At 44.9% G+C, this 23614-nt stretch overlaps 1 protein-coding gene and 1 pseudogene across 8 annotated transcripts in view; one reads left to right on the top strand and one right to left on the bottom strand.

The window, feature by feature from the left end:
• Cdk5rap1 (CDK5RAP1 mitochondrial tRNA methylthiotransferase) overlaps positions 1 to 23614 on the top strand; it is a 140877-nt gene that overhangs the window by 78561 nt on the left and 38702 nt on the right. The gene's annotated exons all lie outside the window — the stretch shown is intronic.
• Hmgb1l3 (high mobility group box 1 like 3) lies at positions 2819 to 3621 on the bottom strand (annotated as a pseudogene). The gene has a single exon (XR_015684729.1). The product of XR_015684729.1 is annotated as a high mobility group box 1 like 3 (transcript).

Raw genomic sequence — 23614 nt, 5'->3', positions numbered from 1 at the left:
TGAAAAATGGGAGTACACTGTTAAGCAGAAAATTCCCGGAGAGAAATCTTAAAGGACTGAGAAGCACTTACATGTTCAACGTCCTTGGTCGTCAGGGAAACACAGATCAAAGCAGCTCTGAGATTCCATTTTACACATATCAGAATGGCTAAGGTCAAACCTAAAGAGATAATGCATGTCAGTGAGGAACTGGAGCAAGGGGAGCACTCCTCCATTGCTGCTGAGAGTGCAAACGTGTTCAACCATATTGGAAATCAATTTAGCAGTTTCTCACAAGATCCAGCTATGCGACTCCTAGGCACATACCCAAAAGATGCTCCACCATCCCACAAAGACATGTGCTCAACTATGTTCATAGCAGCTTTATCTGTAATAGCCAGTAGCTGGAAACAACCCAGATGTCCCTCAACTGAAGGTGTGGATGAAGAAAATGTGGTACATTATACAATGGAACACTATTCAGCTACTAAAAACAAAGACGTCATGAATTTTGAAGGATGAGGATATTGTAAAGAGACACTGGTGTTCCCACTGGCCAGCAGACTGAAACCAGGCACCGCTGTGTACTGGAACTGACCATAGAATCTCAGTCTGGGAACAGAAAGGCTGGAGCTTATGCCTGTCAGAGGATCGTTGTGTCCTGGGGAGGGTTTCACAGCTGGCAGCTCATCAGAGCAGCCTGCACCATGACTGCAGGGGAGACATGATGGCAGTCGGCACACCGTGACTGGGGCTGCTTAGCTGTTCATAGCTCTGGCCTCTACTTAATGAGAGCTCATGCCAGGACCTCAAATTGGACTTGAAGGGGGACAGTGTGTCACTGTATGTTAGCATTCCTTTTAGGTTCTGCCCCACAGTTACGTGGCAACAGCCAGGTATGCCTGACTCACTATAAAAGGGGCTGTTTGCCCCCCACCTCACTCTCTCACCCTCTTACTTTATCTTCTTACTCTCTTTCCTTTCTGCTCTTCTCTCCCCATTCCCGAACTCTTTCTCTCTCCACAAGTTCAGGGCTGGCCTCTACTCTTCTACTCTCTTTCTGTCTGTCTTTGTCTGTCTCTATCTTTTTGTCTGTTTGTCTCTGCATTTCTCTGTCTCTACTCCCTCAACTCCCCTCCTCATTCCCTAAATAAACTCTATTCCGTACTAAATCTGTCATATGATCGGTACCTCAGGGGGTACCAGGATGGGCACACAGAGGCATGCCCTTCCCCTACACCATACCTCACTCTACCAAACATATTCCTCATTCTTTCCTTCTTTTTATAAAACACAACACTGTATCTCTTTGTTCTAGTTCCTAGCATAGGCATATTGATTAAAACTTTTTGTGTGTGTGTGCTTTTTGCATTCATTTGGCTTTTAATTGTCTTATTGAGAACTGGTGTCCAAATGTGGCTTGTGGCATGGGGCACAGGTGTGACCCTAAGTTCTGTAACAGAGTGAGGCATGAATGATGTTACTGGTCTGCCTTGGGACTGGTGTGTTCTTAGTAAGTTGCTGTCTGATGGCCTGACTCTTTGCTGCCTTTTTTCTCTCTCGGTTTCTCTCAAGCTTCTGTGCCTCTCTTCTGGGCATGAGTTTTCCTTCCACTTCCAAAGAAGGCTGAAGGCTTTCCATCCCTGAAGTGTTTACCATTTTCCCCTGTTCATGATGTCACAGTGTCTGGTGCAATGACAGGGCTGAAGTAGGACATGGTTGTGTGACCCCAGGTGCCAGTTCCAGTTCCGCATGTACTGAGCAGGTGCAGTCTTCCTATTCCCCTGCCTGGCCCTTCCTGCAGCCTCAGCATGCCCACTGCAGGCCTTTCCCCGGCACACTCGTTCTTGCTCTGAACCTCAGCAGCTGCTCCCCCTCCACAGGCCCCAGTGTGGCTTGGTGAAATGTCAGATGCAAAGAAGAATGGGCAGCTGGCCGATTCTCACAGGGCATAATGACTCAGAGGGTTACCCATGATGCTCAGTAGAAGCCAGAACCCAAGTGTTCTGTTCTGGGTCTTATTTTTTCAGATATTTGAAGAACATTGAGCCATGGTTTTGGTGCCAGCTGTGCCACCTCTCAGTGATTTGACCTTTAATCTTGTCCTTAATAGTTCTTTAGAGACAAACAACTTATGGAAGAGGTGGGAGTGGCACACTGGGAGGCAGGCTGTGGTGGCTCCTGGTCTCTGATTCTCAGGAGGTGGAGCAACCATTGAATTCTGCTAATCCAGGATGCATGGAGTATGTCATTCAGGTCAGGTTTCCCATCTGGGGACAAAGGGCTGACAAAAGAAAGCCAGCTTGATTCAGACACTAAGTGATTTGACCTGCTGGTGTGCCTTTGAAGGGAGAGCCTTTGAAGGCTGTCCAAGGCTGGCCCAAGATCACAATTGCCTTTGCTAAGTAAGATAGGTGCCAACTCTTAATGGCCTCTGTGTGAAGAGATCACTATGGGCCAGCGGAGCCAAAGGTGCCCTGTTGACACGGGCATCAAGATCTCCACCTTTGATAGCTGTGCCTTTAATCACACACACAATGCACACCTGCTGGACAGCCTTATCCTTCTGTTTTCTCCTGTGCTTGTCTGTGTCTGGTCTCTTGCAAGTAGAGGCTGAGTTGGGGCTCAGTGTCATAGTTTCTGTGGTATGATCAACTCTGATGTTTGGGAGTCACAGTACCTCTCCTGGGTACTTTGGTCTTGGAATCTTTTCAATTTGTCACTGAAGTGTCGTCTTGTCTGCAGAGGTGACATTCTCTGTCTTTGTCTCTGTCTCTGTCTCTGTTTTTTTTTTTTTTTTTTTTTTTTTACATTTCAATTTTTTTCTTTAAAAGGAGTGAGTTGTGTACAGGGGGGTTAAATGCTTTATAGACAAGAAAAAAAAACTGCGCTAGAACCAACTTATTCATCATCATCATCTTCTTCATCATCTTCATCTTCCTCTTCCTCCTCTTCCTCATCATCTTCATCCTCCTCGTCGTCTTCCTCTTCCTTCTTTTTCTTGCTCCTCTCAGCCTTGACCACCCCCTTTTTCGCTGCATCAGGTTTTCCTTTAGCTCTGTAGGCAGCTGTATCCTTCTCGTACTTCTCCTTCAGCTTGGCGGCCATCTTCTCACAGGGCTGCTTGTCATCCGAGGCAGTGTTGGTCCACACCTCTCCTAGTTTCTTTGTAACATCACCAATGGATAAGCCAGGATGCTCGCCTTTGATTTTTGGGCGGTACTCAGAACAGAACAAGAAGGCCGAAGGAGGCCTCTTGGGGGCATTGGGGTCCTTGAACTTCTTTTTGGTCTCCCCTTTGGGGGGGATGTAGGTTTTCATTTCTCTTTCATAACGAGCCTTGTCAGCCTTTGCCATATCTTCAAATTTTCCCTTTTCTTTAGCAGACATGGCCTTCCACCTCTCTGAGCACTTCTTGGAGAACTCTGAGAAGTTGACAGAAGCATCCGGGTGCTTCTTCTTGTGCTCCTCCCGGCAGGTTTGCACAAAGAATGCATATGAGGACATTTTGCCTCTCGGCTTCTTAGGATCTCCTTTGCCCATGTTTAGTTGATTTTCCTCCGCGAGGCACAGAGTTGCCCAGTGCCCGTCCGGCTCTCGCTTGCCCCGGCGCTGTCTCTATGGAGCTCAATGTACTGCAATGGCTGTCTCTCTCTGGTTTTTTTAAGACACGGTTTCTCTGTGCAGCTCTGGCTGTCCTGAAATCCTAGGCTTGTCTTAAACCTGGAGATCTCCTGCCTCTGCCTCCAGAGTGCTGGGATTTAAAGGTTTGAGGTGACATAACCTTAAAGAGTTGGTGTTTTTTTTTTTGTTTCTTTTAAATTACATTTTATTTTATGTGTATAAGTATTCTACCTTTATGAAAGCCTGTGCACCACATGTGTGCTTGGCACTCATGGAGGCTTGAAAAGGACATCATCTCCCTTGGAACTAGAGTTAGACAGTTGTGAGCCACAACGTGGGTGTTGGGAATAGAATCTGGGTGCTCTGGAAGAGTGGCCTATGCTCTTAACCACTTTGCCATCACTGCAGTCTGAGGTGCTGTTTTTTATTTGTCATTTTCTAGTACTAGGTATCTGACCTAGTGTCTTGTGCATGCTAGGCTAATGCTCTACCACTGGGCACATCCCCCAAACTTCTCTTCCTTCTATTTGTTTATTAATTTTTTGTATTATTTTAAAATGAGGTGCCATTTACCTCATGTGGACCTCTTTCTTTTTCTTTTTTTTTGATTTAGTTTTTATTCATATATTTGATTTTTTTCTCCATCTTTATTAAATTGGGTATTTCTTATTTACATTTCAATTGTTATTACCTTTCGTGGTTTCCAGGCAAACATCCCCCTAACCCCTTCTCCTCCCCTTCTATATAGGTGTTCCCCTCCCCATCCTCCTTCCATTACTGCCCTCCCCACAACAATCACGTTCACTGGAGGTTCAGTCTTGGCAGGACCAAGGGCTTCCCCTTCCACTGGTGCCCTTACTAGGCTATTCATTGCTACCTATGCAATTGGAGCACAGGGTCAGTCCATGTATAGTCTTTGGGTAGTGGCTTAGTCCCTGGAAGCTCTGGTTGGTTGGCATTGTTGGTCATATGGGGTCTCGAGCCCCTTCAAGCTCTTTCAGTCCTTTCTAAGATTCCTTCAACGGGTGTCCCGTTCTCAGTTCAGTGGTTTAATGATGGCATTCACCTATGTATTTGCTGTATTCTGGCTGGGTCTCTCAGGAGAGATCTACATCCGGTTCCTGTCAGCCTGCACTTCTTTGCTTCATCCATCTTATCTAGTTTAGTGGCTGTATGTGTTTGGGCCACATGTGGGGCAGGCTCTGAATGGGTGTTCCTTCTGCCTCTGTTCTAAACTTTGCCTCCCTATCCCCTCCCAAGGGTATTCTTGTTCCCCTTTTAAAGAAGGAGTGAAGCATCTGCATTTTGGTCATCCTTCTTGAGTTTCATGTGTTCTGTGCATCTAGGGTAATTTGAGCATTTGGGCTAATAGCCACTTATCAATGAGTGCATACTATGTGTGTTTTTCTGTGATTGGATTACCTCACTCAGGATGATATTTTCCAGTTTCATCCATTTGCCTAGGAATTTCATAAAGGCATTGTTTCTGATAGCTGAGTAATATTCCATTGTGTAGATTTTCTGTATTCATTCCTCTGTTGAAGGGCATCTGGGTTCTTTCCAGCTTCTGGCTATTATAAATAAGGCTGCTATAAACATAGTGGAGCGTGTGTCTTTGTTATATGTTGGGGCATCTTTTGGGTCTATGCCCAAGAGAGGTCTAGCTGGGGGACCTCTTTCTTTTTACCTGAGAGTAACCTTGAACTCCTGATCTCTATGCTTTAACTCCTCAGTACAAGGATTCCAGATTTGTGGTACTACAAACAGATTAATTTTTTTGTGAGACAGTGAATAATTTGTGCATGGCAGCCTTGACTATGTGACCATCCTGCCTCAGATCTGGAGTAATTGGGATGATGGGGTCTGAGTAAAGTTATTGATGGATTTGGTGGTTTACAAAGGATGGCAGTGCTAAACTTTGGAAAGAGGCAGGATCCCAGGTCACAGGTTTTGGGAGTGAAGTATGACTGAGCTGCCTACATGTATGGCCTTGGACCCTGCTGAAACTTTTCTAGACCTCAGTTTTGTCATGTATACTTGAATGTAACATTTTTCTAGCACTTTCATAGATATGAATGAAAGGAATCATGTCAAGAAGTGCTGTTGGTCATGTGGCCTGAGTTGGGTGCAATGTGCAGTTAGACCCCTGGGGACTCTATAACCTTTGCTCAGGGTGCAGATGGCTCTTTAGGCGCTAGGGCTACCCTTGGGGAAGTATGTATTTGCTCTTCTGTTTACTCATCTTGAATTAAATGGAAGCAATAGGGCGCCTCCTGGATATTGGCTCAGGCGTAGATGGGAGGACTTGTGGCCCTCTTGGTAATAGGTCTTCCCTGGGGTGATGTATGAGACCACACTCTAGGTACCTGGATTGGTCTTTTCAGTATTAGTAGTAATATGGACAACTTGCTAGGTCCTGGGCCTCCTTAGGGAGAAGCATGTGCTTACCCCCTTGTGTATGTGCCCTGAATTGGATGAAAGCATAAGGTACCTGGGTGTTGGGTCTGACCTGGGGTACAGTTGGTCAGTTGGCTGGTGTCATCTCTGGGCATTGCTCCTGCCATGAGGTCAGGATTTAGACAGTTTTCTGTGTTCTAGGACTATACTGGAAGACAGTATGCTTATGACTCCCTGGGTACTGAATCTGCCCCAGGAGCAACAGGCTAGCTAGCATTTCCTTCAAACTGTCCCTGTGCTAGCTGGCAGTGCGTGGGCTGCCTACTCATACTGAGTAAAGGGCCCTGAGGGAAGCATTTATTCATCACATTGGATACTGCTCTTACCCTGAGGTCAGTGTTCAGGTGGCCCCTAGGTATTGGGTTATCGAGGAATTTGTCAATGGGAGGCTATAAACTTTTGTGAGCTTTAGGTTTTAAATAATATTGATGCCTTTAAGGAAAGTCATAAGTCTTTAAGGGCAATTGTGACAGGCTTAGATATTAGTGAATGTTCAGGAATGGAGGTTTCTCAGACTTTAGGGGAAATGGTTGAGGAGTAGAGGACTGTAGTAGTGTACAGGGAGAACGTTGAGGCCCAGATGAGTGCAGGCTATTCTAGGAGAGGGCACTCAGTGTCAGGGCTGCCCAGGAGCCTCTGAAGTCTCACAAAGCCTATCAGAATAAGAAGGTTACCTACCTAGGAGGTAGGACCAGAAAGGATTGAGTGTTAGGATGGATGTCTATCGTGCAGTTTGGGAGCCAGGCCAATGCAAAGCTTTCCTTGAGACCCTTATGTGTGGAGAAGGAATGCAGTTCCTTGTCTAAAACCAGAATCATGATTGCCAAAGCCAGTAATGACCTTGGGCCAGGGCCTTGGGGGGAAATTCCAGTTCTGATCCTAGATGCTCAACTCTCTCTACCTTGAGGGGTTATGGTTATCAATCCACAGACTGTTGTGTGCTTGCTTAGCTTCCTGTTGACTCTGTCTCATCGTATATCCCTTTCTGCTGAATCTTTCCCACTCTCCTTACACACTGTATATAAGAGCTGCACTTTAAAGAACCTTTATTGATTCTTTGTGAGCTTCGTATCACGCACTTCAGTCTCGATCATTTCCCAGTTCCATCATATCTGCCCTTCACACAGCTAAAACACACACACACACACACACACACACACACACACACACACACACACACCCCTGAACTTAATAACTCTCCAAAACAAACCAAAGCATAGAAGACATCTCACCATGGAAAGTGTCACAGAGTGCCCTACAATATAGCCTCTGTCCACACATCTTCACTTGTAAACGTTCATTATAGTCATTCACTCATCGGTCTGCTTCAAGATCTCTGGCTTCTGTGACATCATCAATATTGGATCGTCACCGGGATTTCTCCTGGTGATCCTGTTGTTGTCTTGTGTCATATGGATCCAGCAGCTTTGGATCAGCAGGACCAGCCCTTTCGTGAATCCCCACCATTTGCAGATGATACAGATTTCTGTGGTGAACTAGCTCAGAGCCCTGGATCTGGGCCTGGTTGGTAGCTGAGCCAGCTCTCCCATATCTGCACCAACAGGGTGAGCTCTCCAGCACTGCTCCGGCCAGGCCGCCCAGGGCTGCCATCATCAGCAGGCAGGGTCAGCTGGCCCACACACATTTCCCTGAGGTCCACTCACCCACACCTACGCCTCCAGAGCTAGCTCCACTGTGCCCAGCTGAGGTATAGGGGCCTACTCTCCCAAGTCCTGTAGCCAGTGAGGGGACAGGGCTGGCCCTCCAATTCTCACATCCTAGGAGCTAGCACCCCTCCTGACTATTCCAGGTAGCCCTCGGGATTAGCTCACACATGTCTTCCTATCAGGGCCAACCGTATGCTGCTGCCCAGGAGAGGTACAGCCCCTGCTTTCCCAACCGTTTCTTTTCAAAAATTAAAGAAAAAAAAAAGATTTATTTGGGGTTGGGGATTTAGCTCAGTGGTAGCGTGCTTGCCTAGCAAGTGCAAGGCCCTGGGTTCGGTCCCCAGCTCTGAAAAAAAGAAAAAAAAAGTTTTATTTATTTATTTATTTATTTATTTATTTATTTATTGCTTGCATATGAATGCTCTATCTGCATGTACACCTGCATGCCGAAGAGGGCATAAGATCCCATTATAGATGGTTGTGAACCACCGTGTGGTTGCTGGGAATTGAATTTAGGACCTCAGGAAGAGCAGCCGGTGCTCTCGACTGCTGAGCCATCTCTCCACCCTGATGTTTGGTTCTGCATTCAGTCTTGCCACCGCACTCCACTGGACTGCATTTTTACCCTACACTGACATCAGGTGCTAGGTTTGTGGGAAGGGCTGACATGTTGCTCAGGGGGTGAGAGAATGCAGCTTAGGATAGGACCTCAGCCCGAGTGAGAATCGGCATAGGCTGAGGCTGAAGTTGGGGTTCCCTGACTCCTGGATGTTCAGATGCTGCTGAAAATTGCAAGGCTAGGGCCGTGGGGAGGGGGAACTCCAGCTTAGGTTAGCTGCAATTATCCAGGCACACAGAGGGGCCTTCTGTGGGAGAGTTAGGTACTGCAGCTTGGTAATGAGGGCTTCTCCCCATGGCAGCTGTTCTTGATGAGAGAGACGGCCCTTGGTTCCAAACTGTTTATTGATTGCTCAACTTGGGAATAGGTACACACAACTTCCTCAGGGTGGACCAGAGGTTAAATAGTTTTTGCAGGAAGGGATGTCTGGAAGGGAAGCTCACTGGCTAAACCCTCAGAGCCCATCTAGAGACCTCATCAGCATGGGGAACTCAGTGTTATGTGCTACATGACCAGTGGTCGTGGTCTAATGTGGGGAGTTGCGGTCACATGTTCCAGGCCAGGAATCTGGTTGGGAGTATGGAAACTCCTACTGTCCTCAGGTGGGTGCCGGGGTTTCTGAACCCACTAAGCTTTACCAAGTTTCCTGGCATGGGCCACTGCTCCACAGTGTTGCACTTCTTTACAAACCTGCTGGCATAAGACAGAGTTTGTTCAAGATCTTCTGACCCCAGCTTTCCAATTTAAAACAATTTTCATCCTCTGGTGCGTTCTCTTAGGTTCTGTCACTGATTCAGGTCAACAGCAGTTCAAAGAGGTGTGAAGTAGAGTTTTTGGGCACCTCTAAGTGTTGGTTCTGTAGGTGAATGCTTTGGCCTCTTGGGAGATGGAACGTAGGGAGTTTGACTGTGCTTACCCTAATGGGTGCCAGGCTATAGGGAAGTGCCAAGGCACTGCTGGGGGTGGGGTGGGAAAGTGCAATCTGAGATGTGGGAAAGTGGATCTGGTTCGGGATCCCTGGGCCTGCAATAAGGCTGGGAAGTGGGGTTCTCAGACTCTTAGACATCTGGGCATCACTGGGAGTTACAGAAGAGCAGAGAACAGAGTCAGGGGCCAGCTGGCTGGGGACAACATCTAGCCTGGGGACGTAGGGGAGCTCCAGTTTGTCCCATGGGTGATTGTCCTTAGCTTGGCAGAGGCAGGCTTGATGGTGGTTGTGGCTGGGAGTGCAGAGTCCTTCTATGGGAGAATTATGCTGCAGCTCTACAGACAAAGGCCTTCCCCAGTTTTTTTGTGGCAGATCTTGACAAAAGAGATGGTCTATGGTCTAACAGTCTTGTGGTTGTTCTTGGTGGAAAATGGATGCATAAAAAAACCATACCCACTTCTCAGGGTAGGCCTGACATTAAATACCTTTTGTAGGAAGGAATGTCTAGAGAGGAAACATTTTGGCTAAGCCCTCTGGGCCTCTAGGTACCTCATTAATGTGGAGAACTCTGTTTTGGCCCCATGTGACCATAGGACACGTTTCTTTTATGTGAGGAGTGTGGCACATGTTCCAAGTCAGGACTCTGGCAGGGAGCTGGGAGTCACCTAAGTCTCAGGGGTGTGCCCATCGAGTCTCTGGGTCTCAACCTGCTCTACCTTACCAAACTTCCTGGCATGATTTTACGTCCCACACTTAGGAACTGGGTCACCCTAAGGGTGGGCATTGTGGCCATCATCTTTTTAGCACTTGGCCTACCCTATCTACGCTGTATAGTCTGGTCTTAGGAATTGGCCCTGCTGTGGAGTGTGGGAGGTACTCCTAATACTGGACCTGCTTTGAGATCAGCAAATTGTTGGTCCACAGGGTATTACTTCTGCCAACAGGGTCAGCATGGAGACAGCCTTCTCTCCCCTGAGGTATAGGGCTTGAACAAGGAGTGGTATGCACTCAGCTCCCTGGGAACTGGGTCTACCCTAGGGTTATTGTTCCAGTAGACTCTAGGAATTGTATCTTAACTAAGCATGTATGTCAGGCTGCTTCATTGATGAAATTGGGGTGGAGGACAGCATTCAGGCAGCCACTGGATGCTGAGAGTACCTGGGAAACATTGGATCAACAGGAGCCTGTGTAACAGACCTACACTAGGGATAGCATGATGGTGGCCCTCTGGGTACTGGGTCTACACTTAAGTTAGTGTTTGAGCATCCCCATATTTTGCATAAACCCTGATTTCAGCATGTGGTTGAGTGCTTGGATCTGTGATACTCTCTGTTCGGTATGAGGGGCCCCCTGGGTACTGAATAAGGTAGAGGAAGTATGATTTTGGCTCTTTAGTTACTAGGTCTACAATAGTTACAGTGTGCAAGTGGTCTTCTGGTTTATGGTCTTGCCCTGGGTTCATTGAAGTATGGTCTTCTGGATGCTGGGCCTGAGATAAAGGGCAGGGTTCAGTCAGTCCTCTTGGTACCAAGTCTACCCTGAGATTAGTTGGAAATCAACCTCCTGGATTCTAGGTCCAAACTAAGTCCAGTGTGTGGGCTTCCCTATGAGTCCTGAACCTACATTGTTTTCAAAACACAATGCTCCCTATTAGAACTGAGTCTATCCTTTGGCAGTGAGTGGGTAACGTCAGTACTAGATTTGACCTATGGAACATGTTCCAGTTGCACCTTGGGTTATAGCAATTCACTGAGGGCGGTGTTCAGTTAACCCTTGAACATTCGGATTATACAAGGTCGGAATGGCATGTCCTAAGTCATGCTAAGCCTACTCTGATGGCAGTATAGACATGGGTACTGTGTCTTCCCTGGATTTATTAGGTGGGCTGTCTTCTAGGTACTGGGCCAGCTCTGAAGGCTATCTGAGTAGGATTCTCTGGATAAAGTGTTGCACTTAGGTCAATGTACATGTGGTCTCCAGAGTCCTCAATCTCCAAGGGTTGCAGGTCCATCTCTGAGGTTGATACAATGTTTGAGTGTGATGGGATTTTTCTCCACCAAGTTGTGCCTGACCAAAGGACATTTAAGTGCAGTCCTGGGACAGGGGCTTCAAGTTCATGTCTCATACCAGTTAAGATTCAAGACAGAGACACTTGAAGGAGTAAGCAAAGTGGAAGCAAGCTCCATTAAAGACTTACAGGAAAGTGAGAGACTCCAGAGAGTGGGAGGGGTTTCTGAGAGAGGAAAAAGCCATTGAACTTTCTTATGTGGGGTGGGGTGTGTGTGTGTGTGTGTGTGTGTGTGTGTGTGTGTGTGTGTGTGTGTGATATGCTACATAGCAGAGACTGGACAAAGACTGAGTGTGATAATTACTATGTTAGTTAGTTCTCCATGCTATCATGGGTCAAGCCAATAGAGGGCCCACATGCTCTATTCATGCTCCTTGGCTCAACTTGATGGTAAGTCCTCATGTCCACCAAAAAACAGTGGTTGTTTTTAATATCTGTGGCACAGTCTGGGGTCTCTGACTCGAAATAGGCGGAGGCTTTTTTAGAATCCATCATTACTTACAATTAGCAGCATTAAAAGCAAGGAAATGACAGCAGTGCCTTACTCATGTCCTATCATCATGGGGCCATAGCCCTGCCCCTCCTCTCATCTGGCCAGTTTGGTTATATCAGATCCACGTGGCCTTCATTTCTATGTTCTTCAGTGTTCCAAGCCTTTCTGTTTCAACCTTTACTTTTCTTCTAACATCAGCCCCACTGCAGTTTATGTGAGTATCTTGCAGTTTTCACTGTAAGCCGTTTTATATTCAGCGGCCTCCTGGCTACTGTGGAGCAAGTGGAACTGACCACATGTTGACTTCAGGGACAACCCTCTGGGTATTGGGCCTGCATCGGTGGGTGGTGGGCCGCAGCCCCTGACATTGAGCTTTTTTTCTGGTGGAAATATGAGAGTAGCATTGTGGGTACTAGAATTGCCTTGAAAATACTGTCTGGCATGGCGATGCCAAGTGTCCTGAAGGCACTGCTTGACAAAGTTCTGGTGCTTAGACAACTTGGGCTGACTCTCCACTGCCCTTGGTGGAAATTTGCTACACACCTTTTGCTCTACCTACGTCTCTCACAGAGCTGAGACAACAAAAAACTGGTGCAAACAAGAATGAAATTAATGAATTTATTTATGCACAAACTTGAGTCTCTCTTAAGAACTTATTACTTAAATAAACACTTAGATCATTAAGGAGTATTATTAGTAGGCATGAGATAGGGAATTTGAGAAAATTATTAAAGAGGAAAAACCTAGGGAAATTCTAGAAGCCGACAGACTGTAATTGAATTGCTAGATTTTTTTATGTTCAACTTTAGAAACAAGGAACTTGAAGGAATAGGAAGAGATTTTGATCATACAGTTAATGACAAGCCTTGGTGCCTTCCCAACAGCAAAAGTTTTAGGAATCCAGATGTTCTTCTATTCTTTACATAATTGTAATAAAGATAGGAATCCAACTGAAACTAGTGTTCCTGACAGAGACACAGCAGAAGGCGTTCTGGCTCAGGGAACTGCCTGCTTCCTGGACAGACTTGTCAGACAGTGCTGATAGGCCTCCTTTGCTTAAGCAAGGGGCTGCACAATATTTTAAGAATTAAAGTAAAAGGATGATGGCCTTATAAAGAAATATAGAGGAAAGAACAGAAGAATCAAATAAGGGTTAGAGAGATTGAACTTTTGTAGGAAACCAAGCTTGATTTAACTGGCAGTAGGAAATAACTTTTGACCTGTTAATCTTATACGAAACTGAAGCAGAATCAAATTCATCCTGACTAGCATTTCTGTGATCACAGGCTTTATGACCCCAATCTTAAGGAAGAAGATATGAATTTAAAGAAAATTGATTTTATCATAATGTTAATTTTTACTTCCCTTAAGTAAATTGCTGTTTGCTTTGTTCCTCTTTCAATATTTTTATGTAACTGAGGAAAACTTTTTTCAAAACTTTTTTCAAAATGTATTTTGAAAAGCTATATAATCAATGAATAAAAATTCTGAGGAAATTATTTTATGTATAAAGCCTGAAGAGGCATAATTTGTCAGTGTAGGAAAAGCCACACTGAGGTGCGCTTCTTTTCTGTCCCCTCTCTTATGAAATGAATGAAGTCCTGTGTCTGATCCTTCCTTCCCTTCACTGCTCTTGCATTCAACCTTCTCCAGGCCCTGCTCTCAGATGAGGCTGGTCCCTGGCACTGGCAGCCTCCTATATATTGGATGTCCTGGGGATATCATAGAAAAGATTACCTGGGTATTCTTCACTCTGGACAATCTGAGTGTGGTCACATGCATCTTCTTTGATGTCAACATGCAACTGGTCCCCAGTCCTAGGGACAGCCTACATTTGGCTTACTGGACACTGAGTGAATTCAGTATGTGGACATTCACATGGGTATTGGGCTTGTCAGGGATCAGTGTGAATAGGCTAAGCAATACTGCTTCTTTCCTGAGGTTGGCGTGGGGACAGCCCAGTTACTGGGCCTGTACCGAGTGAAGTGTGTGAGTGCCACTGAGCCTACCCTAAAGGCATCGTGGATTTCATTTGGTTCCAATGGTGTAGGGAATCAGAGCTCAAATAGCTTTGGGATGCTGATCTTGCCCTGAGGTCATCATGCTGTTGGTTTTTTGGATACCCATGCAGTATTGGAGAGTAGAAGGCTGTGAGCTCAGAGGATACTGTGTTGACTTTGTGGAAATTATGTGAGTGGTCCCCTCTGCACTGAGCCTGCCCTAGTATTGTATATGTTGCAGCTGCCTTCTATAAATAGGGCCTTCCTTGTGGGCAGTTTGTGTAGTCTCCTGAGTACTGGGCCTTCCTTAAAATCAAGAAGTGTGTGGTTAGTTCCCTTTTTATACAGTCTTCCCTGTGGATATTGATTTGGCAGCTCCTTAGTTACTGAGTCTGTCACTGGAGTAGCATTCTTGTGGTCCTCTGGGTACTGTACCTGAACTGATAGTGATGTTCAGGCAGGCTCCTGGGTAAACAGTCTGCCCCAGGGTGCAGCATGTGGGTTGATCTGGGTGACAGTTTTCTTTTTTTCTTATTAATTTATTTAGTTATTCACTTTACATCTCAATTTCAGCCCTCTTTTCTCACTCCCCTCCTTACACTGTCTCTCCCCATCCCTTACCTGGGGAAGTCCCCTCTGGGTGCAATGCTTCCCTGGAACCTCAAGTCACCACAGGACTAGGTATGACCTCTTCCACTGAGAGAAGTTAGCCCAGTTAGGGAAACAGGATCTACAGGCAGGTGACAGTCAGGGTAAGCCTCCTCTTCAGTTGTTGGGGAACTGCATTAAGACCAAGCTGAACATCTGCGGCCTAGGTCCAGACCTAGTAGGCTCTTTGGTTGGTGGGTCAGTTTCTGGGAGCTCCCAAGAGTCCAGGTTGGTTGACTGTGTTGGTCTTCTTGTGGAGCCCCTATCCCCTGTAGGTTCCCCAATCCTTCCTCCAACTCTTCTATAAGACTTGCTGAGCCCAGTCTAATGTTTGGCTGTGGGTCCCTGCATGTGTTTCAGGCAGCTGCTGGGTGGAGTCTCTCAGAGGACAGTTATGCTAACTTGCTTTTATATCATTCTAGGTACATCCAAAAAACATGGTCAGTTTTTAGAGCGAAGACAAGGTAATCAAGTAAAGTAGTAAAAACGATCACACAAGATAGTAATTAAGAAAAGTAGAAAGCAAAGAGATCACATAAGGTAGTCATTCAGCAAAGAAGTAAACACAGCCCCAGGTCACTGTTTCTCAAATCTGAGCAGACTTCCTTGTCTGAGCCCAGGGACAAATGCCGAATCCCTGGAAGCAGCACCAGAAGCTCTCAGCAGAGAAGTAGGCAGCAGAGGATGCTGCCTTGAGGCTGGGGAAGATCGAGAAGGGCTGGAGAGAGGGAGAGATGGATCTCTTAGTAGGAATTATTTTGAGGACTGTCTCAGCATAGGAACAAGTCCTGTTTATTTCAGTGTTACCAAGAGAGTCCCTTTGTTGTGCTTCTCTGCATTCAAGTGAACTTCTGAGCTCCTTGGCAGGTGATACCCAGGTAGCATAGACTGGCCTGGCCTGGCTGAAGACAGCCACAGTGAGGGAGGGGAGGGGAGAACAAGCAAGAGTCGGGTAGGGGAGAGCATGAGCAAGCAAGCGCTCTGAAGTTCAGGTTGTTGTGTGTCTAACACAGGAAAACAGCAGATTGCAGATTTCCATATGCTTCTGCACATGAATTCCAAGTCATAAAAATATTTAACCCATGATGGCCTCCAAAAGCATCTTGCTCAGAATAAGGTTTGATCCAAAAGAATATCAAAAACTATCTGGGTACCAATGTCCTCTGTACTCCCACTTGGTGGATAAACCATAGGCTAGGGGGTTAGTCTATGTCTGCCTGATCTGCTTATCTGTTGATCCTTCAAGATCTGGTTCAGGGAATGTGTGCTCATCTGACTTACTAGTCAGAATAGCCCCCCATTCCAAGGCAGGTCAGCCAGATTCAGCATATAGCCCCCAAGCAGTCCTGTGGGATTCCTCCATCCATGTGAGATCCCGTGGTAGCCTCCTGCCATCCTTCACAGAGGCCCCAAGTAGCAGAAGGCACTGAGTACAACAGTCTTGGATCCAACCTTGAGTAAAGATTGGGAAAACTCAGCTGGGCAGTGTTCCCAAGGACAGCTGCATTCTCTCTCTCTACCCCTCCCTCCTCCCCTCCCTCTCCCTCCTCCTCCCCCTCCCTCCACTGTTACCCTATAGCTATTCTTCATAACTCTCCATGCCTGTTTCATCTAGGAAACCCACCAACCTCCTCAGGCTGGGAACCTAGATTTCATGGTCAGCACAAATAGCTGTAGCATCTCACAGTGACTGAGCCATTGTTGCTGTGGCCAATATTTTAACTCATGATGGCTGTAAGGAAGGACACCTCTAGATCCTTTTAGTGAGAAGAAGTGTAGAGAGTGATAAGGAGCTCTAATGAGAGATAGAGGTAGAGGACACCTCTGAAGCTGTCTTTAGAGAGCCTCAAGGACAGGATGCCCTAAAACAAGACAAAACAACCCCAAAAAACTATAGTTTGCTATTTTGAGTGGAAACCGAAGAGAATGTCGGGGTGGGGCAGTCTGTGGACAAGCAGGAACAGGGGGAAATTCCCCAGAACTGAAGTCTGGAGGAAGACAGGTGGTGTCAGCTGGTAAGGTGAGGAAGGCTTGCTATTGGTAGAATAGCAGCTTGTGCCAAGGCACAGAGGTAGAATTCGGCCTGGAAACCTTCCTGTTTAGCAGGCCTGAGACATAGGCTGTGGCAGGAGGTGAGCTACTCCGTGGATGTCGTCTTCTTGCCTGACCCACACTTGGGAAGCTCTGCTTGCATCTGCATCTTCACATCATACAATCCACTTTCCCCAGGATCGAATGGCCTCCCATCCCTGTGTCTATATGCTTTTGTCACTGTTCAGATACCACTGACGGATTCCTGTCTACGATGGGACAGCTTCTCTCTACCGATGATCAAATCATAGCCATTGGAAAAGGTTATGACAAATTAAAATCTGAACCAAGTTCTTGCATAGCCTCAGTGAGGCCAGGTGTTAGTCATTCTGTCAGAGTCCTAGCTACTGTTGTCCTCACATGGATTTTGGCAAGAGAAACATGGAGGAAAAAGATCGGAGCTTGGTGACTTTGAACCTATAAATGCATGAGTGAGTGCACACCTGCTTCCCAGAGTCTCAGGGCCACTTACCAGGCCCCTCACGCACACAGGACAATAGTAGGAGGAGCCTAGGCAGTTGCTGCATAACTGCTTAATGGCTGTCTTTCTGCTACCACAGTCTGTTTCCCTGCTCAGGGGTCTTTGTCTTTTATTCTTGCTACTTCCAACTCTACACACTTACGATGGATTCTCTGTCTCCTTCTTCCTCCCCCCACAAATCTCTGTGTGTGTTTATTCCTGGGAATTGAAGCAACTGTCATGTCCATAACTAGAACACTCTCTACTACTGGGATCCATACCTGCATCTTGAGGTTTCTTTCTTCTTCTGTTTTTAGATACATAAAGGCAGGTTTATTGCCTTGAGGAGGGAGGAAGAGGGGAGAGGGAAGAGAAAGAATGGGTGTGGAGAGAGAGAGAGAGAGAGAGAGAGAGAGAGAGAGAGAGAGAGCACCAAATGTCTGGATTATATAGAGAATGGCCTCTTGGAGAAGGGCAGATTGGGGGAAGGGTATACCAGTAGGGACTGAGGGATGCTGGGAGAGCCTGGAGGCCAGGTCTACTTTGGTATGTAAAATATGCACCTCAGTCCCTTGTCCCAGGGTCTGAAACTAAACATTTCCATTTTTTGTTGATAATAAATGAGTAAGGAAGGGGTCTGACTAGTTTCTTCTGATATTGTGGTATTTTTTTTTATTGGTGGTAGGCAAAAACCTGGAATAACGGCCAAGTCCTGGAAGGCTGGTTGTTTCACTGCTGTCCAGGCTGTGAGACCGTCTAGGGGCAGGAGTGTGCAGGCCCAGTTGAAGCAATCTGTGAGGCTGGACTAGGGCACCTATGGGTCACTGTTTTGTATCAATCCTGGATGCAGGTTCTGAGGGAACTCCTGGGTTTTAGGGGTAGAAGATACAGTTAAGGAGTTTAGGGAGAAAACCTTTTTCTTGAGTGTACATTTGAAACTCTTAGGCCCATGGTCTTGGTAGTTGAAGGAGGGGTGGGGCTAGGGTCCCAGGGCCAGTGCCAGGGCAATAGATCCCACCCTCAGGAAAAGGCAGGTGTGGAGGGAAACAGGCTGTTGACTGACAGTACTTGTCTGAAGTCCATTTGACTTGTGAGAGATGGATTCCCTGAAGCTTAAGAATCTAAGTTTACAACCGTAACCTAGGGAGGGGAAGAGATCTGAAGCTTTTTCCTCCCTCCCATGTCCCTTAAATTGCCCTCCTATCACCATCTAAGTTTTTCTCATCCTCCAACCTTTATAACTTGTGTTTACCAATCTCAAGACATTTTCCCAGATCCTCAAACACTCTTTTAGAAGCTTTCATTGCCTCAAAACTTACATAAACTTTAAATTTTACCTCTTTTCCAATCTAATTAGTGTCATCATGAGACACAGGTGATTGATCACTGGGAGCAGACATTGTAAAATGAGCTCCTTTAAGTAAAGGGACAGTAATAGGTCACTTCTTTCACTAGTTTGCCTTCAAGACCCTCAAGAGACTGGGAAGGAGATCAATCTGAGAGATCTTCTTGTGGATGAGTAACTTAGGAGACTGACCTTACTTTGTCTTAAGGAACATGAGGCATATCAAGTATCCCCTCTGCCCATAATTCAGGTCAGGCCTTAGCAACAGGTGAGCAGTTTTTCTCAGTGGCTACAGTGCCACAGTCCAGGTGGAGTCCTTTCTTTTTATTTCCATAATTGTCTTGGGGACCTTGGGGGAGTCACTGTTAGGCTTTGGGAGTCTCTGTCATCTTAACCATCTCTTTTTTCAATTTTTATTATTTTTGTTCATGTATTTCCCATTGCTACCCCCTTTTGTCCCCCCTCCACAGTTCCTGATCCCATTTCTGCCCCCCCTTCTTTCCCTCAAGAGGGTTCTACCCCACACCAAACCTTTTCCAGGGCCTCAGATCTCTGGAGGGTCTGAAGGACGTGCATCCTCTCCCACTAGGGCCTGACCAGGAAGACCTCTGCTATATTTGGGCCAGGGGCCTAGAACTGACCCATGTATGTTCCTGGATGGTGGCTCACTCTGGAGAGCTCCCTGGGATCTGGGTAAGTTGAAGCTGCTGGTCTTCCTATGGGGTCACTCTCCCCTTCAGCTTCTATAGTCCTTCCTCTAATTCAATGGTTGGCTGTGAGTATCTGCTTCTGTCTCAGTCGGCTGCTGGTAGGGCCTCTCAGGAGACAGCCATGCCAGGCTACCATCTGTAAGCTCATCATAGCATCGTAGTAGTGCCAGGCCTTGGTGCCTTCCCATGAGATGGATCCCAAGTAGGGCTGATCACTGGACTGCCTTTCCTTCAGAGTCTCTCCATTTTTGTCCCTGCAGTTCTTTTAGATAGGAACAATTCTTGTTGACTGTGTGTTGTTGACCCTGTCCTTCCATTTGAGGCCCTGTCTATCTACTGGAGGTGGGTTTTTCGAGTTCCTTTTCCCCCCTGTTGGGCATTTTGGCTAAGGTCACCCCCATTGAGTTCTTAGAGTCTCACACCTCCTGTGTCTCTGGTACTTTTTAGAGCTCTCCCCAATGCCCCATGCTGCTTATGTCCATTCTTCTCCTAGCCTTCTGGGCTCCTCTCCTGTCCCCCCATACCTAACCCTGTTCCCCCTTTCTCCTTTCCCTCACAACTCCCACTCAGGTCCCTCCGTTCTGTGATTATTTCCTTCCCACTTTGGTACGTGGAATTGAAACATTCTCACTTGGGCCTTTCAATGTGTTACACTTCTTGTGCTCTGTGGGTTGTGTTCTAGGTATTCTCTACCTTTCAGCTAATATCCACTGATCAGTGAGTACATACCCTGAGTCACCTCACTCAGGATGATATTTTCTCGTTACACCCATTTGCCTGCAAAATTTATGATGTAATCCTTTTTAGTAGCTCAGTAGTAGCTTCAGTTGTGCAAATGAACCACATTTTCTGCATGCATTCTTCATTTGAAGGGACATCTGTGTTTTTTTCCAGCTTCTGGCTATTATAAATAAGGCTGCTATGAACATAATGGATCATGTGTCCTTGTAGTATGGTGGGGTGTCTGTTGGGTATATGCCCAAGAGTGATATAGCTGGGTCTTCAGATAGAAGTATTTCCCATTTTCTGAGGAACCGCCAGATTGATTTCCAGAGTAAACACTGTATCAGCTTACAATCCTACCAGCAATGAAAGAGTGTTCCTCTTTCTCTACATCCTCGACAGCATGTGGTGTCAATTGAGTTTTTGATCTAAGCCATTCTGATTGATGAGGTAACATCTCAGGGTTGTTTTGATTTGCATTTCTCTGATGACTAAGGGCTTTGAACATTTCTTTAAGTGCTTCTCAGCCATTCAAGATTCCTCTATTGGGAATTCTGTTTACCCCTGTACCCCATATTTTAATTGGGTTATTTGGATTTTTTAGAAGGTTAACTTCTTGAGTTCTTTATATATTTTGAATATTAGCTCTCTGTCAGATGTAGGGTTAGTGAAGATTTTTTTTCCCTCAATCTGTGCATTACTAATTTGTCCCATTGGTGGTACCTTTTGCCTTACAGAAGCTTTTCAGTTTTATGAGGTCCCATTTTTTGATCTTAGAGCCTGAGCCATTCTGTTCAGAAAATTTCCCCCTGTGCCAAGAGTTAAAGACTCTCCCACTTTCTCCTCTATTAGATTCAGTGTATCTGGTTTTATGTTGAGGTCCTTGATACACTTGGACTTGAGCTTTGTGCAAGGTGATAGATATGGATTAATTTTCATTCAATTTACAGATCAACAGTTAGACCAGCACCATTTTTTGAAGGTGCTTTCTTTTTCCACTGTATGTTTTTGACTTCTTTGTCAAAGATCAAGTGTCTATAGGAGTGTGGGTTTACTTCTGGGTCTTTGATTCTATTCCATTGATCGACTTTGTTTCTGTACCAATATGGTTTTTATCACTATTGCTCTGTAGTACAGCTTGAGGTCAGGGATGGTGATTCCTCTAGAAGTTCTTTTATTGTTAAGGATTATTTTGGTTATTCTGTTTTTTTTAGTTTTTCCATAAGAAGTTGAGAAATTTTCTTTCCATGTCTGTGAAGAATTGTTTTGGAGTTTTGATGGAGATTGCATCGAATCTGTAGATTACTTTTGGTAAGATGGCCATTTTCAGTATGTTAACACTACCAATCCATGAGTATGGGATATCTTTCCATCTTCCGAGGTCTTTTTCGATTTATTTTTTTCAGGGATTTTTAGTTCTTGTTGTATAGATCTTTCATTTGCTTGGTAAGAGTTACACCAAGATATTTTGCATTATTTGTGGCTATTGTGTACAATTTTGTTTCTCAGCCTGTTTATCATTTGTTAAAGGAAGGGTGCTGTTTTGTTTGAGCTAATTTTATACCCAGACACTTTGCTGAAATTGTTTCTCAGCTGTAGGAGTTCTCTGGTATAATTTTGGGGGTTGCATATGTATACTAACATATCATCTGCAAATAGTGATACTTTGACTTCTTCCTGTTGTCTAATTGCTCTGGCTCAGCAGGTCTCTGAAGTATCTGAGAACTATCTATCTGTCAAAAGTATATCTGAATAAAACAACTTTGCTAGTTTCTGTTTACCCATCCATGAGTTGTGATACCTTGACTTCTTCTTTTCCATTTTGTATCCCCTTGATCTCCTTTTGTTGTCTTACTGCTCTAGCTAGAACTTCAAGTACTATATTGGATAGATAGGGAGAGAGTGGGCAGCCTTGTTTTGTACTTTGAATTCCTGATCTTTCTAAGAATATTAACATGGAGGGTGTTGAATTTTGTTGAAAGCATTTTCAACATGTAATTGGATGGATCATGTGATTTTTTTCTTTCAGTTTGTTTATATAGTGGATTACATTGATAGATTTTCATATATCGAACCATTCCTGCATCACTGAGATGAAGCCTGCTTGATTGTGGTGAGTGATGTTTTTGATGTGTTCTTGGATTTAGTTTGTGAAAATTTTATTATTTTTGTGTCGATATTCATATGTGAAATTGGTCTGAAGTTCTTTCTCTTTGTTGGGTCTTTGTGTGGTTTAGGTGTCAGGGTGACTGTGGCCTAATAGAATGAATTATGTAGTGCTCCTTTTGTTTCTATTTTGTGGAATAGTTTGAGGAGAGCTGGTATTAGTTGTTCTTTGAAAGTCTGGTAGATTTTGAATTAAAACGATCTCACTCTGGACTCTTTTTTGGTTGGGAGAATTTTAATGACTGCTTCTATTTCCTTAGGGGTTATGGAGCTATTTAAATAGTTTTCCTGATCTTGATTTAATTTTGGTAAATGGTATCTTTCTAGAAAATCATCCATTTTATTTAGATTTTCCAGTTTCATGGAGTACAGGCTTTTAAAGTAAGACCTAATGATTTTTTGAATTTCCTCAGTTTCTCTTGTTATGTTTCCCTTTTCTTTTTTTTAATTATTTTTTAGATTTATTCATTTATTATATATAAGTACACTGTAGCTGTCTTCAGATACACCAGAAGAGGGCACCAGATCTCTTTACAGATGGTTGTGAGCCACCATGTGGTTGCTGGGAATTGAACTCATGACCTCTGGAAGAGCCGTCAGTGCTCTTAACCACTGAGCCATACCTCCAGCCCTCCCTTTTCATTTCTAATTTTGTTAGTTTGGATACTGTCTCTGTGCCTTTTGGTTAGTTTGATTAAGGGTTTGTTTATCTTGTTGATTAACTCAAAGAACCAGTTCTTGGTTTTTTGATTCTTTGTATTATTCTCTTTGTTTTTAATTAACTTATTTCCACCATGAGTTTGACTATTTCCTGCCATCTACTCCTCTTGGCTGTATTTGCTTCTTTTCGTTCTAGAGCTTTCAGTGTGCTGTTAAGTTGCCAGTATGAGATCTCTCCAATTTCTTTATGAAGGCAGTTAGTGCTATGCATTTTCCTTTAAGCACTGCTTTCATTGTGTCCCATAAGTTTGGGTATGTTTTGCCTTAATTTTCATTGAATTCTAGAAAGTCTTTGATTTCTTTATTTCTTCCCTGACCATTGAGTAGAGTTGCTCAGTTTCCATGAGGATGTGGGCTTTCTGTTCTTCCTGTTGTTGTTGAAGTCCAGCCTTAATCCATGGTGATCTGATAAAAATACAAGAGGTTATTTCAATCTATTTATATCTGTTGAGACTTTCTTTGTGCCTGATTATATGGTCAGTTTTGGAGAAGGTTCCATGAGATGATGAGAAGGTATATCCTTTTTTTGGGGAGGTGAAATGATCTGTAGATATCGTTAAACCAATTTGGTTTATAACTTCTGTTATTTTCACTGTGTCTCTGTTTAGTTTCTGTTTCAATGACCTGTCCATTGTGAGAGTGGGGTGTTGAAGTCTCCCACTATTTTTGTGTGGTTCAGTGTGTGATTTGAGCTTTATTAAAGTTTCTTTTATGAATGTGGGTGCCTTTGCATTTGGGGCATAGATGTTCAGAATTCAGGTGCCATCTTTATGGATGAGTATGAAGTGTCCTTCCCTATCTCTTTTGATTACCTTTTGTTGATAGTCTATTTTATTGGATATTACAATGGTGAATCCAGCTTGTTTCTTGGGTTTGTGAGCTTAGAAAACCTCTTTCAAGCCCCTTTCTCTACCTT

This window comes from Rattus norvegicus, chromosome 3, assembly GCF_021556685.1.
Source record: "Rattus norvegicus strain SHRSP/BbbUtx chromosome 3, alternate assembly SHRSP_T2T, whole genome shotgun sequence".
Taxonomy (NCBI): Eukaryota; Metazoa; Chordata; class Mammalia; order Rodentia; family Muridae; genus Rattus; species Rattus norvegicus.
The sequence above is the reverse complement of the archived record's forward strand: the minus strand, read 5'-3'. Positions and strand labels throughout refer to the sequence as shown.